Source organism: Thalassophryne amazonica, chromosome 19 (assembly GCF_902500255.1).
Source record: "Thalassophryne amazonica chromosome 19, fThaAma1.1, whole genome shotgun sequence".
NCBI lineage: Eukaryota > Metazoa > Chordata > Actinopteri > Batrachoidiformes > Batrachoididae > Thalassophryne > Thalassophryne amazonica.
Genome location: NC_047121.1, coordinates 48373804 through 48386399, shown reverse-complemented (window position 1 = coordinate 48386399; position 12596 = coordinate 48373804). Strand labels below are relative to the sequence as shown.

General features: G+C 41.2%; 1 long non-coding RNA gene across 1 annotated transcript; it reads right to left on the bottom strand.

The window, feature by feature from the left end:
• Nucleotides 1-251: 251 nt before the first annotated feature.
• On the bottom strand, nucleotides 252-8873 carry LOC117501060. The gene is made up of 3 exons (XR_004557922.1): nucleotides 8828-8873; nucleotides 2466-2535; nucleotides 252-331 (listed from the first exon to the last, which is right to left on the bottom strand). It is a non-coding gene; the product is annotated as an uncharacterized LOC117501060 (long non-coding RNA).
• Nucleotides 8874-12596: the final 3723 nt, after the last annotated feature.

Here is a 12596-nt window from a genome sequence, read left to right as displayed (position 1 = left end):
GATGTGAGCTGCACTTAAAACACCATTTTGATGACATTTCTTTTGTTCTATTCCTGTTTTTTCCGTCTCTTTGGACCTGGATAATATCTGGGTGAAAGGCCTGATGAACCTGCTTCATGCCCTGAAAGGAACCAGCTTCTATATACAGCATATCATGAAGTGTATAAGAAATGCATGCATAAAATGTAAGCAAGCACAGAAGGTTCGGTACCTGTGCAGACCTCTTCGTAGGTGGGGTTTGTGTAAAGCCGCCGGCGTGGCCCACCTGAGTGGAAAAAAACAGTTGGCATTTGCCAAAAAAGCCTCTCAACTCCCCAGAAGCAGCCCATACCTGAACAACATATAGAGTACAAATATAGTCAGCAAAACGTACCCAAAATGTGCCAATACAGTACGAACAAATTGATTCACAAAGACATTTTTTTTTTATGAAAAATGCACCACTTTTTGAACAAAGTCTTGGTTCCGGAACAACTGCTGCTGCAATAGGTGGCGGTAATGCACCGTGTTGGTTTGCAATCTGCCAATAAACTCCAAAAAAGTATAAGAAGAAGAAGAAATAATGTCCGGCTTCCGACAGAGAAATGCGTCAGTAACACTACAGCCGTTGCTTTGTGCACGCTGTGTGAACATGCACGCTCAACAGGATTGTGGAATATGCACATTGGATTTTCCTGTTTTTGTTGGTGTTGCCCGTAAAGATGCCATTATGGGGCCAAAGAAAGAAAGCAAAGGTGAAAAACCAAAGAGGAAAGTTGTGAGAACCCACAATAGAGTTGAAGAAAAAGATTCATTTCGAAGCATGAAATTGGTGTCCGTGTATCTGGATGAATGAGACCACAAATGAGACCAGCTCAACAGTACTGAGCTGTCTACGGAGGATCTAGAACTTCTTTAGAAGGAGCAGCAGAGGGAGGTGATGAAAGAACTGACATCAAGTCTCTTCTAAATTGAATTGTCTATTTTATTATAATTACTGTGCAGTATTTTGTATAAGATATATACACATTCTTTGAGATGCTGCTTTAAAAGGTAAAACACTGTTTTTTTGTTTGTTTTTTTTGATGGCCAGGAACGGATAAATCCATTTTACATTGTTTCTTATGGGAAAATATACAGTAGCAGTATATACTCGTACATATTTCCTCAATATATAATAAATGTTTTACTTGTGCAAAGAAAGTACTCCTTGCATTAGATTTTGCAGCATGTACAGTTTTCTGGTTTGCTTGTGTTTTTGTTTTATTTTATTTACTGTATTTATTGCTGACGGGCCCATTCATTTGTAAGCTGATGAATAAATAAATAGGAGACCACATTAACTGTTGATATACAATGTGGTGGGACAAAAAACAAACACACAAACAACAAAAAAAAACTATCGCAACATTCATTTTAGATTATAAGAATCAATATTTGAAGTCCAGAACTGCTAGAAAAGGTGGAAGGAATGTCATACTGCTTTCATTCAGCAGAGGGTACAACAGGTTTGTAGGAGGTCTAATCTGAGTATTAAGTGATGTCACTTTCATTTGAAAAGAGACACACCACACACACACACACACACACACACACACACACACACACACACACACACACACACACACACACACACGCAAAAACTACAGCAGACTGTGAAAAATTAATTTCCTCAGAGATGAAACTGAGCACTGATAATATGAACTTTGAAGAGTGGTAACCAGAGTACCAAAAAGCAAAAACAAACAAACAAAAAAAAGTAAAAAAATGTGATGTATTTTGTTTTTTTAATTACGATGCATCATATACAGTCCTAGTAGCCCGACAATGTAATAAATGCTGGCCTCCATTTTGGAGTGAGATTTCCCACTCCTAAACAACCAATAGGAGAGCAGTGCTGGAATTCCCTCTCCTAAACAACCAATAGGAGAGCAGCGCTCTTGCCACATCAACATGAGGCTGACACATGGGCTGACATCAGCGTCTCGGCTGCCAACTAATCACAAACCAGGAGAGGGAGGCCAGTATCTACCCAATTCGGGGCCGGGTGTCGGGCTAAGTCTACAGTAGCGTATTATTTAACTTTTCCTTTAACTAACCTGGGAGTCTCATCTCAACCCTAATCTGCATCATCCTGACACAATCTAGTGATGGTGCGGCTGCATCCAAAATGAAAGAGAAAATGCAACTGTCATTTTGCTGATGGAATGTCACAGCGACATTTTGCACGAATGCTTCAAGTCAATGTGTCCACTATTTAAGGGTGAAGTATCATGCATAATAGGGCAGCATGAATACTCAACCATGTGCAGCTACACCACTGAACCCACCTCCAGCACCTCCAATGTTATTTGCCACCTGTAACTGCTGCACAGTCCCGAGGACGTTACAATTACTGAATTAGTCTGTTGGTTTATGAAATCAACACATTTCTTTTGTAGATGAACAGCACCAACATGGATGAAATAGTGACTACATCTTCTCACCAAACATGACGCTCTTCATGGCCTTCTGGAAAAGGCTCCACGGTGGGATTCCTGTTGACTGCATGTTTGTCTGCGAAAGGAAAGAGCGAACAAGTATGAAATCAAATCATAACACTGTGCTTCCACATTACCAATTCTAGCAGAGGGGCGGCCCCTTTAGCAGCTTCAGATGGGCCCACACAGCTCTACATGTTGTTACAGGCTGACCCACGCCAGTGCTGGAAGGCATTTAAGAGATCACAGGGTTTGACTGACATTCTATCCCCACCATTCTCTCAGTGTGCACTTATAAAATGCACGTTACTTTCTGATCTCTCTCTGCTACTTTATGGCTGTGTGTCATTATGCACAGTACCATTAGTGGGTCACATCCCCAAACCCACCAAACATATCTGGAATCTGTACCCGTTCATCTCTTCAAGCATGGAAGAGCCCAATAACTAGAACCAGTGCAGCCCTAATCTGTAGGGGAAACTGGGGCACAGTGGATCAGAAATGTTGTTTTGTGGCAAGTTAATACAGAAAGTTATTGTTTATAAGGCTGTGTTATTTATTTCTCCCCAAATGTATATTACAGGCGATTTAAAATTTTTTGATTCACTGTGCCCCGGACACTAATTCATGGGCAAAGTGAATCAGTGTCCGGGGCACAGTGAATCAACTTAGAATATAATGAAAAAACACATGATAACGATTTCTTCAAAATTATTAAATCTACGCTGATGCATATACAAACTACAATCCAGCAAACCAGCTATGTCATGTGTGAGTGTCTTATATAGTGATATAAGTCCTTTAGAAACTATTATAAATACAACTGTCATAATTTCTGTTCAAACATGAAAACAGTTTATATACACAAATTATAGAAATAATTCATGGAAAAATAAATGTATAAGCTTCAACAAGCATTATTTGTCATCCACTTGATACTGGGGCTTAGTAAATCACTTTCGAGACTGATTCACTGTGCCTCGGGTGCATGTGACACACGAGTCATGTTATCAAATAGCTGATAGTCTGGAGAAGACATAACACATGCTCATCAGTTGGACGGGGTAGGCTTCTAACTAACAATTTTTGGGCCACCTTTCCTCTGTTGTGAGAAATAAATACAAAGACACTGACATCCACAAAATTTACTTTTGATAGGAAAAAACTGACTTCACTTGCCACTTAGTTTTACCCTTAATGTATACAAAAACAAAAAACACAAATTTATAAGGGGGGTGTCTTTATGCATAAAAATATGGCATAACTTCTGCAAATATATATGTAGTTTTTTCAGATATAGCTACTGATTCACTGTGCCCCGTGATTCACTGTGACCTGGTTTCCCCTACCTGGTTAAAAAACACGTCCTACGTTACAGGAGTGCTGAGATGGTGATGGTGTGTGTGTGTGTGAGTGTGTGTGGGGGGGGGGATACTGCGTGGAATTAGGGTGGCAAAAAAAAGAATCGCGTGTGGATCTCCATGTGCCGTTTGGCCCACAGATGTGTGAAAAGGACGATGGTTTAAGAAGACTGAGGTGACTTAATGTGCAAATCTCCACTAAGCAAGGCTGGTTTGTAGTGCAACCACTAATACTAGTCTACAGATAAAGAGGCCACAAGGTGCAGTATGATCTGAGACATGCATCGTAATTTCTCATTGTGAATTTCTCCACTGTGAGATCAATAAAGTCTTATCTTAATGGATGCTTGCCCAGAGTTTAGTGTGCGACCACTCTCGGACCATTCAAAGACACACTGTATGACACTGACTCAAGTACAGTCTCTTATCTGACAGCAGCGTAATAGTTGTATATAATTCTCTGCTCACAACAGTCCAAAGAGCAGCAAGTTACCAGCAGTTTACTGCAGACAGACTACCAGTGACCAGATGAACCATTTTTGCCAACGCTGCAAAATTACTTACCTTTTACAGGTTCATATGAAGGCTTCATGTTAAACATTCCCAAACTGCTACACATCTGTGACTGCATGCTGGAATTTTTCAGCTACAAGCAAATTTATACACTCTAAAAATGAACTGCTGTCTCAACAAGAAAAATTTATGTAACAATTTGCATTGATTTTTTTTAAAGTTATTTCAACTGTCAACTAAGTTAATGCCACAGACTTCTCTAGTTAAGTTGAAATACCTTTAATTAAGTTGAAATAATAATAATATTAATAAATAACTTTTAAAAAATGTATACAAATTGTTACATGACTTTTTCCTCTTTGAGACAGCGGTTCATTTTTTAGATTGTAACTGAAGTGAGTCATTTTGAAGAAAAAAGGAGAAAGAGGTGGGAAAACAGCAGCTTCTTTTCTTTTAAAGCAACAGGCATAGAAACAAGTCATTTTCAGAGACCTAATCTTTATTTCTGCACACTGTAAAAATTATCAGGGTGATTCAACTTAAAAACTTACGTTCAACTGCTGCCTTAAAAACACAAGCAAACTCACCTTCAAGAAAGCTTTTATTCAACTCAGGAAGGTAAGTTATACAAGCTGCCAACTGGCCAATTTATATAACTTACCTTAACTTATAACTTACCTACAGCAACTCTTCTGTGGGTTCAGACCACAAGGCCAAGCCTTTGCTTCTCACAAGCATGAAATAGCAAATCCGCTGCTCTGTTCTAAGTAAAATGCTCCACACAGTGACATTTCTAAGCTAAACAGGGAGGTCATGTGGTAACTTGTGGGTGCTTTGGAGTCAGTGACATCAAACTTTTATATGCCAAACTCACATAATATGGTCTCCATTCGCCAAAATGTGAATTTGCACTAACTGACCACATCACATACAGTGACTTGTAAAAATATTCAGCCCTTGGTATTTCACACATTTTAATTTGTTTATGGTGTTTCAAATGCAAAAAGTAACCAGGCTTCTCAATATAAAAATTTCTAAAATTATCATCCTTAGACTCAAACTGAAAACAAATCTATACAACTTGATCTAAATTAATTAAAAATATAAAAGCCAAGGGGATGGGTTGCATAAGTAATCAGCCCCTCTGGTACACCTGTAAATAATCAGTTTAGTTGCCAGTTTTTCTTCAGACAAGTCATGGGATGGATACATGAACATTTCCAAGTCACTGAATATGTCTTGAACTTTATTTACATCAGTTATGAAGAAATACATCAGTATGACACTCTATGGTAAATCTGTGTGGAGTAGAGAGTTCTCAAAAACTGAGTGACTGTGCAAGAAGGAGAACAGGGAGGAAAGCCACCAAGACACCCAGACAACCAGAAAAAGTTTTAAGCTTCTTTGGCTGTGATTGAAGAAATTGTGCACAGGGCAAATTCTGCGTTTTGTATCTCCAGTTATAAAGCTTCATGATGAAGTGGTGTAGACGAGGGTCTTCACTAAAACATCAAATCTAGGCTTGCATCTCTGATGTATCTTCTGGCAAATTGTAGTTGAACTTTCAGGTCTTCTTTTTAAGAAAATCCTCCTCTGCTCCACTTCATTATGAAGCTGTATAACTGGGGATACAAAATGCAAAGCATGCACTGTGCACAATTTCTCCAATCACAGCCACAGAAGCCTGTAACTTCTTCTGGGTTGTCTGGGTGTCTTAGCGGCTTTGCTCACTCTTCTTCTTGCAAAGTCACTCAGTTTTTGAGAACTGTCTACTCCACACAGATTTACCATAGAGTGCCATACTGTATGTATTTCTTCATAACTGATGTAAATAAAGTTCAAGACACATTCAGTGACTTATAAATGTTCACGTATCCATCCCCTGACTCCTCTGAAGAAAACTGGCAATAAAACTGATTATTTACAAGTATTATACCAAAGGGGCCCATTACTTATGCAACCCATCACCTTGGCTTTTATATTTTTAATTAATTTGTATCAGCTTGTAGAGATTTACTTTCAGTTTGACTTTAAGGAAGATAATTTTAGAAATTTTTATATTGAGAAGCCTGGTTTCCTTTTTGTATCTGAAATGTCATAAACAAATTAAAATCTGTGAAATACCAAGGGGCTGAATACTTTTGTAAGCCACTGTAGTTATTATGCCAATCATGTCACTGTTGCTATGGTGATTACCCTCTACTAGGACTATCCCTGTGCCAAGTTTGGTTAGTTTGAGCACAAGGGCCTTGGAGATATTAGCAGTAAATGTTCAGAAGGATGGATGGAAGGAGCTCCCCAATGTAACTTGCTGAAGCTTTGTTTGGGCGGGAGGGGAATAATAAATAAATGATAGTGTGACTAAAACCGACCAAACAGAGAAGTTGAGAAAGCACTCCAAGCCTCTACAAAATACTTCTGGCTGCATATTTGAATATTCATTTTTAAGCCACCTGGTGGACTCTATTAACTTACTGGAAACATGCACAATATGACCTCTTCAATGATTAACACCTGCTTTGAATGGCATAGGAAGCTAAAGAAGCACTGTGGTAGAGAGGATAGTGCCTCCGAGGTGTTGCACCTTAAGGGCATTTAGTCATTTGAGACAAACTGTTTTTCTGGTGTAACAGATTGCAGAAGCATAAAGGATTCCTAAAATGCCACAGAGGCCCAGCTACCCTCAGGCAGTCCCTTCCTACCATCCCGGTGTGTGGCAGTTCTGTTGTTTAGCAGCAGGTTGTTTGGTTCTGCTGGGTCACGCTCACGAGCACGGTCAGCTGCAATCAAAGTGTATCTGTATCCGTGTCACTGAGTGCTCTTGTGAATATTTTCAGACCACATTTGTGAATTCTGTGAACCTCGTTTTGTTTGTCTTCTGCTCACTTTCAGCGTCTTGTCCTCCCTCTCTGGCCACAGTGGCAAACTGTGGTGAAGATGCCAAATTATAACGAGACAGATTAGGGTGTGACAGTGGGGAAGGAGTGAGAAAACATCAGCCTGCCAAACAATGAAAAGAGTAAATAACCAGTGAGAAGCAACAGATGAGGGGAGCAGAGAAGCAGCAAAGGATTCCTTTGGATTTCAGACCACCATGCCTTTGAAAGAACAAGAAGAAGTAGGTTCTATGTAGGCCCTGAGGCCCATTGGTGCTGGTGCTCATGTCTGGATTACATGAGAGTTCATGTCTCCCCCTTGATGGGTTGCTAGTCCAAGTCAGGTTCCTTCATGACCTTACAGGCTAGTCCTTATTGACAGCTGTGTGGACTGAGACAATGCAGATGAAGTGCCTTGTCCAAGGACACAGACAGGTAGTGCAATCAGAAATCACACCCCATTTCTAAATATTGGTAGCCCAAATCATTAAACCACTGAGCTACTTGCTCTGCATGCCTTTTGGTAAAATGTAAGTAAGTCCCTTATGTTGCTCCCTTGTTTTTCCACTCAGGGTTGCCACAGCTGATCCGAGGTGGACTTGCACATTGATATGGAACAAGTTTTACACTGGTTATCCTTCCTGATGCAACTCCACATTACATGAAGAATGGGAAAGGGTGTCATTGAACAGGGAACCTTCCACACTGGAAATAAGCACACCACCCAAGGCTCTATACGCCTTTGGATGCTAAATAAAAATTCCACCCAATGGCCACTTTTCCACCAGATGGTACCAGCCTAACTTCACATGACTCAACTTAACTTTTGGCACCAGGTGCTTCCTTTTTCACTTTCGACTGTAGTACTCATCATAGTGCTGCCGCACGAGTCTGCCGTGACGTTTCTTTCAATATGGCACATAATAAACAGTGAATTTGTGACACTGCTACTTGTGATATTTAAAAAATGGCAGGCTTGTTCAAAATGTCTTTTGTTTCCCATCTCGCACCACAATGACACAGAGATTGTGATGATTCACTCTGCCCAATCCATAACCTACAGTGTCTTTACGTCACCTTTTGGTATCACCTCAACTCACTTAGAATCATGATGGAGGTGAAACCAAAACCAGTACCAGGTCCCATACGTGAGTTTCCAGGTTTGGCAAAAGGAAAAGGTGGGTAGAGGTGAATCTAGGAAGTGCTGTGCAGTGGAAAAGCACAACAAGAGAGCACACAGAGAATAACAAAGAAGAAACAAGCAAGTAAGAAATAAAAATGTGCTGTTCATCTTCATTTCACGCGTCTCTTCCTTGCACAGTGATCCCAAAACACCACTAAATGTATTCTTACAAATACTAAGTGCACAGCCTTCTGCATGCACACACTCGTGTGCCAAGCTGGCAGGAGTCCAGGCAGTGCCAGGCTAGCTCCTTTCACTGTGCCTAGGCCAGCATTCCCTGCTGCCAGCTGAGTGCCAGCACCCCCATTCTGCCAGAATGACTCCACCTTAAACAGAGGCGCTGCAAAGGAAGTGGCTGAATACTCTGAGCACGCTGCTTCACCACACTAGCAAAAGAAAGAACAGAGGACAACAAAACAAGAAAACTGAACTTACCAGAGGACAAAACAGGTGGAATCTAAGGGATGGGTTCGGGAAAAGGACTTTTGCCAAAAATAAAGAGGTGGGTGTAATTATACTCTATATAAGGATCCCTGCACACACACCCCCGCCCCGCCCCCGCCACACCTTCCTGAGGGTGGCTGAAAAGCACAGTGAAGGCTACAAAGTATAGCGGGTCGAAGCAGAACAGTTTGGTCACCTTTTATCACTTCAGCATGGCACCAGAACCAACGACCCTATTCCTTGCCACTCTGCTTTTCTTACAATCTTCCAATGGCAATCAGATAAAAATATCCTGTTGCTCAGTGTGTGTTTTCATCTTCATTACCATCCGGTCCCACCAGTGCTCTTGCGTTTCTCACCGACAAAACAGAAGTCCAAATGCAGCTGCCCCCTCAGGTGGAGACACGAGAAAGGCACCATCCCTCGATGCCAACGGATCACGGAGAAGTAAATTTCCAGGCTGCTCTGTTGTTGTTTTTTCTCCAGAAATCCATTCTTTCTCTTCATCTCTCTTCCTTTTCCCTCCCTCTTGCCATGCTTCTCTCTAGCTTCACACAGGTTGGCAAGGAGTCAGGCACGAGTCGTTGGAGGAGGCTGCAGCTTTATACTCTTGCCAACTACCCTCTGTTGTATGGGCAAAGCGAGAAAGATTGGGGCAAAGAAGGGGAGGGGAGGAAAAAGGCAAGACTGGTGGGAGGTGGTCCATTTTTGAGACGGGTATGGGGCAAGTGAAAGAAACAGCTGGGGTCGGCTTAAAAGAATCAAACAAACTTTGTATGACAATACTTGCGTTTTATACAGATTACAGCTCGCGCGACATACAATGCAGATGGTGCCCACAGACTGAAGAGCACAACTTTTAAGCAATTCATGCATTCCATACATACGGTATCCTAGCAACAAAATCAGTTGCTATGGAGAAGGCTACCTACCATAACCCTAGGAGGAACATCCTGTTTGGGCCTGCTTAAATTTATGTCAGTATTGGCAGTAGCACCCCCCCCCACTAGCAAAGATGATTGAATTGAATGCATCCTTATTTAAATGACATGCATCTTTAAGAGAACAGCGTAAAGTTTGACTTCTGATAAGATCTCTAAGACCAAATCAAACCATCCATCAAATTTTTAAATTGCACACTCTATTGCAAGGGGCTGCGTGGTATCCCAGCATGCATTGGGGGACACCACCATGGGCTCCAAATGGGGGTTAAAGTTTGGAATCTAGGCTTCAACTTCATCACTCCCCAGTATTGCAAGTAATAATCTATGAGAGCATGATGACGTTGGAGCCTAGACGCCAAACTCCAACTATGTGATGCTGTTGCAATAAAGATTTTCATGGTGAGTTGTCTGCCTCAGATGCATGAAATACATTTTATCACATGTGACATGATCATGTTAAACATGTTAACAGATCTTGATGGACGACTATGAGGATGGATGGCCATGTCCTGGAGAAAGAGATATGCACATGCACCGGCATGTACACTGAACTAAAACTATCAGCATGCAATGATTGGCGCATCTGTAGATTTCCAGTATCTGGATACCACACAGGATCTAACTGTCTACACTTATAGTGTAGCAGATAATTGAAACAATCTTTCAAATGGTGATACAAGCACCAAATTTGGCTCAAATATTCCTTAAACATTACTCTTTTGAAAAAGCATACTATCCACTTGGTATTAAAAAGGAATAGTTTGCACCATGTTACTTACTTACATACTTAGTTATCATGTTACAGGGTAACATACGTATGTCATAAGCCATAATTTAATTACATTTAATTTATTTCATTTATATAGTGCCAAATCATAACAAAGTTGTCTCAAGGCACTTCACAACTAAGGTTTAATCTTACCAACCCCTAGAGCAAGCACACAGGTGACAGTGGTAAGGAAAAACTTCCTCTGATGATTTGAGGAAGAATCCTCAAGCAGACCAGACTCAGAGGGGGCCATGCTACAGACACAATTGACAATACAAATATACAGGAAATTTTGGGAGTCCATGCTGGTGCACAGGTTGGGAGACTTGAAGAAGAAGACACAGACTCCCATCTCTGGATGGAGCTACACCTCAAACAAAGAGAAAAAACAGAATCAACAACAAATACAGTTTAATTTCTCAGCATTAAGCAACAAGAATTGTTTGACCTTTACTTTGGACAGTAAACATTCTCTATGGTCAAAACCATTCCATTTATTAATCCTATCAGCTCAACCAATAATTTGCATCGGTTTTTACCAAAATTAGAGCAACTTTAACTTTGGCCCCGTGTACGAACTGAATTGACCTTTGTCACCGTTTTTGGTGTTTTTACCCCATAACGTCATATCATTCAGTCATAGATAGTCCAACCTATACCTCTTTGAAATCTTTATGATCAGACAATAATATGGTATAGTTTTCAATATGATTGGGGCATCTTTTAATTTTGACCCCTGTGCAATTCTTCCTTGACTGCTACCTACCTGGCCCCTATTAAAAAACAAAGTGGACAGTGTGCTTTTTCAAAAGAGTAATGTCTAAGGTGTATTTGTGCTGAATTTGGTGCTTGTATCACCATTTGAAAGATTCCTCTGTAAATCTCATCTGCTGTACTGTTACCTGGAATGTCAGAGGAAACCAGAGCATCTAAGGCACATCATCACAGCACATGTAATTTATGTACTTTACTACTTATCTTTTACTCTTTGAGTTGATTTTAGCTCAATGCAAACTCAAAGAATGAGTGAGGGGAGACGGGGTGAGGTGGGGGCGAGTCACCTGAAGATGTCAGTGATGAGAAAACATCAAAAAATCATGCCAAAATATATATCTTCGCCATGAATCTGCTTTGAAGAGTTATAGCCAAGTGTGTTAACGCAAATTGATTTTGGTCAGCTGACCTCCCCCAACCTGTTTGGAAGAAATATTAGTCTATTGTGCACTGCCTCGAAAATAATAGCTGCTGTGCCCCTACCATGTACCAATCTGCCACTGGATCATCCTCGCCAAGATCACAGAGTGCATTACACAGAACAGAGTGTAGAGGCCGACAGAGGAGACTGTGACGTCTGAACAATGAGTGCCTTTAGTGAGGCTAGAGGGACAAAAGCAACTTCTAAAATTTGTGATCTTCCCTCTAAAGGACACCGAGTGTTCACGGTGCATTTGTGGAGACACTCAATGTGGTGGGTAAATTACTCATGCTTCCTGGGTCCGCTGTCAAACACATACACGCTCTAGAACAACCCCATCCCCACCTAAGCTGCCCCCCCACCATGAACAGGGAGGAACAGATTTCTGCCATGCGGCGTCTCCGAGCTGCTTCGACAGACGGAGCAGGAACTTACGACGGGGCGGAGCCTTCATGCGCATAATGCCCAGATGGGCCCCTGGACGCTGCGACGCGGCTTCATCCTATACGATCACACTCGGCTCCCACACTGCACCGTGTGGCCGCTCCAGTCTGAGCAGGTGAGCTGACCGTGTTCCTCATTTGTAGCACACTCCTACACGAGCATGCCCCAAAATGGTCCAAGAAAAAGCTGAATGAAAGTGCAAGACAGAAATCGGACAGAAAGCGTGACAGAAAGTATAAAATAATTTCACTCACACAAACACACACACGACACTTCACTGGGTAGAACAACTACTAATTAAGGATAATTAATTTGCTAATTAAGGATCCATTGAGTGTTTTATGTACAAGTACATAAATGAAACAAATCTGGAATAAAAAAACAGACAAACATGAGGTCTGGAACATT